The sequence below is a fragment of the Hippoglossus stenolepis genome, chromosome 4 (genome assembly GCF_022539355.2).
Source record: "Hippoglossus stenolepis isolate QCI-W04-F060 chromosome 4, HSTE1.2, whole genome shotgun sequence".
Classification (NCBI taxonomy): Eukaryota; Metazoa; Chordata; class Actinopteri; order Pleuronectiformes; family Pleuronectidae; genus Hippoglossus; species Hippoglossus stenolepis.
In genome coordinates, this window is record NC_061486.1 from 20075953 (window position 1) to 20079741 (window position 3789).

Genomic DNA, 3789 nt, shown 5'->3' on the forward strand with positions numbered 1-3789 from the left:
TGATATTTTCCACAAGTTACATATTAATTAAAAAAAATATTTGTTATCAGTTATATTTATGTTTTAAAAAATTGTATACGACCTTTAGAATTATTTGGTGGTTTCTGTCCCATTGTTTGACTAAAACCACATCAATGATAACCAATGACAGTTGTGCTCCTGATGTCTTACTGTGGAGAGAATCAGGCCTAAAATAAGTCTTCTTCATATAAGGTCCATTACATGTAAACCAATCTATGTCCTTTCTCTCAAGGTTAAAACAGAACTTAAAAAAGGTCTACACTTGAAATATGCTCATGTTTATTCAGCGGGTCACTCACACAGGAGCTCCTTACTGCCACAGAGTACTTTGCATGCTTCTGCCTTCTTTTAAAGGGAATTAAGTGAATGTTTGGAATTCAGGAGAGGCAATAAAGTCCATGAATGGAGGGGGCATGTTAGAATGTGAAGGAAGGTCATTAGTCATCCACCAAAAACAATATTCTAATAGAGCTTGTTCTCAATTACTCCTGTTTATTCAGCCTGATGATCCCCACGGCCCTTTTCTCTGCTGTGATCTCAGCAGCCACCTGATAATCTCCATTAGGGCCTCAACGTTTAGGAATGCGAACATTTTAGGTATTAAGGTGTTGGCCAGTGATGATTTAGCCCTGATTTCATTACTTCACAGTTAAGGAACATGCCATCTTCCAAGCTTTATAATATTAGCCCAGTTGCAGCTGTTGATGACTGATTTGACTTCAAATTGATTTGATTTCAAATTTGGCCACAAACATTCACAAACCTTCCACTTGGTTTGCACCATGTCGGGTTCAGCTTGTCCAAAGAAGGTAACCTTGGATTTTTCTACTGTAAATATGCTCATAAAATCATCCCTGTCCTTAGGCAATGTTTATTATTCAATTATCATTCGCGCTGAAATAACAGGACGACTATTACATCAAGACTTATATGCAAATAAATAAAAGTTTTATCTCTTGCAGACGTACCGAGCAGGTGGACAGGTCAAGTTGTCGATTTGGAAGAGATGCTGCCTTACCTCTGTGTTCTTCTGTTGAAGAGGTCAATGGGGATGAGCTATTGCAACGCTGATCGATTGCAAATGAGAACTCTTCAGACTGAGGCTCCAGCTGTCCACAGAATTAGAGGAGAAAAAAAAAATCAATGAATGAATGCTTTGAATCTTTCAACCCTCATCAGAGAAAAACTCCTGTGCCTGGAAAGAATCTGTTTTGGTCAAATTAAAAGACAAGAACATTTTTGTTTAACTGTATGCAGAGTGCATATAGTCAAAAAAAGGTTTTTTGCAGCAGACAAATATAGCACAGGGAATTATACTAATAACAAGTGTGGCTTTGTTATTTTCAAGTGTCACAGTAAGCCATGAGAGTATAACAGTGAGCCAGCATGCAAAATACCACGACTCTGAAACTGAAGTAGTAGAACAGACATTGTTTATTTTATCATTAACTTGTGCGGAGAGTGTTCTAACCCTGCCTGTTTGGAATGGACTGTTCTTTTGACCTGTGTTGAGGCTCTGGAGCTACTTCAGAATTTGTCATTGTCATTAGTGAGTCCTCCTCAAAAAGTTCTTCCATATACTGTAACTTTTTATTGTTTGTGTGCTGGACGTTGTGGGCAGAGCTTTTTATAAACAGTCTATGGTGCAGAGTAAAGTTAACTTTGCGTTCATCCTACCTGGTTTATCTACTAAGATTTTTCATGAAATAAAACTATAACTGAATTTAATTTATCACTGTTTACGTGTGTGGTTTATATTTAAATTTGAATGATTGATTGGTGTTATTTTTTCATACATTGCATGTCAACGCAGAGGTTTAGCTCAAAGTAATGCTGTGCTGATGAATAGCCTCAGAGAGCTACCTAGCTTCTATAGTCTGGCTGTAGACTCTCAGTATTGTTTTAAAAAGGTTTCTTCACTCACTCTCTCTAAAAGCTTAAAACATGGTTCTAAAGGTTCTATTTCCTCAATTACCGTATATTGCTATTGGGAGGTATTTTACAATTACAAGTGTCACAGGTTGAGTCAATATACTATCAAGTAGGCAATAATTAAGCAGGACACTAGCCAGGTATTTCATGGATTCAGTGTAAGAACCTACACACATATACTGCTGCCCTAACACCCTACCACCTAATCCCAGCTCCTATTATACTGTGCTTATTGATTATACTGGCACATTATTATTATTATTATTATTATTATTATTATTATTATTATTATTATTATTATTATTATTACCTCTAATAATTCATGGATCTTACTGTGGCATGTTATTATTGCAAAAATAAACATATTCACAGATCACACGGATGTAAACTGGAGTGTAAAACTCATCAGAGGATTCAATACACATATTCTAAGGCTACACTTAATGAAACTCAATGTGAATAAAAAGTTGAACATATACATAAATCAGTTTGTTATCATGAATTTTTTTAAACAATTTTTAACTTAGGAGGACAAAGGTCATAATAACAGCTGTGTGTTCAACCTGCACTCACCCTCTGGACTTTGTAGGCTATTCATCGTTATGTAAGTGAGTAAAAGTTTAACTATGGAGAGAGGAACACAACAGCACGGCTGGAATAGACTTTTATACAACAGCTGTGCAATTTCTAAGAGCTACTCATAAAACTGTTTCCTCTTGTTTTCTGTTGAGAACACTCACTCAGTCCTTGTCACACACACAACTAGAACCTTGGGGCTGTTTTAACAAAGAACATAAAATATTGATGATTTTTTTCCCCTCTCAGTTGTTGACACTTAAATAAAATACCAACTGATACAAAAAGGCTTTTCAGCTCTTGCTCTCCCCTCCTTTCAGCTTGAGACTGGGTTGTTCTGTTCCATCTCCTTAGTTCTTAAATTTGAAAATTTGCTAAAAATGCTGTGTAATATTTAACTGATAATATTAACATTTTGATAAATATTTCTTCATCATTGACAACATATTAAACATCATTTTCTTCTCCTGATTATTCTTCCATATATTATTATTATCAATAATAATAATACACATGTTAATTAATTTGTTAATACACTAGCTATAAGTTATAGTTTCCGTTTTATAACTTTATATCAATAAATGTTTTCAAGGGTCTGTATGTAGACTTTTGCTATTGCTACATTACAACATTAGCTGTAGTGTCCAGTCTTTCCTGGAGAAGTATAGAGCTGCTCAGAAAGCAATAGATTATAATCTCTTCCTTTTCTTGTAAACACAGTGGCTAAAGCACCAGTGACCGTCACCACCAAGAAACCACATTCAGCAGTAGAGTAAACTGACATATAGCACCTGTAACTTCAAATTGATTATTTGATTCTTCTTTTTAGATTTACTACATTTATATTTGATGACAGAATAAAACACAATAAAGTTAATTCCACTACTTAAGAACTATAGTCTGAGTTATATAAAGCTCAGTAAACAAGAGGAACATATGCCAAGGTCTAATTAATAAATAGTGAAATTAAATTAAATTTTAGTTTAATTTTGTAAATTGTTGAATGGGGTAATATTTGCCCTGTTCAGAGACTGTCAGGCACTGGTGTGCTGTCACGCTCTCACAGATTCCATTCCCCTCTCAGCCTGACACACATCCACACCTGAACAATGTCCCAGTCCTTATCATGACCTCAGTTTCCCCTCAAACACACTGGATGAAACCTGCTGGTGAGGCGCACAAGCTGCGTCCCTGGCAGGCAACACTCAGGGCACAATGTACCAAACGTGTTCAGAAATGGGAGGGCACAGTCAGAGCAGG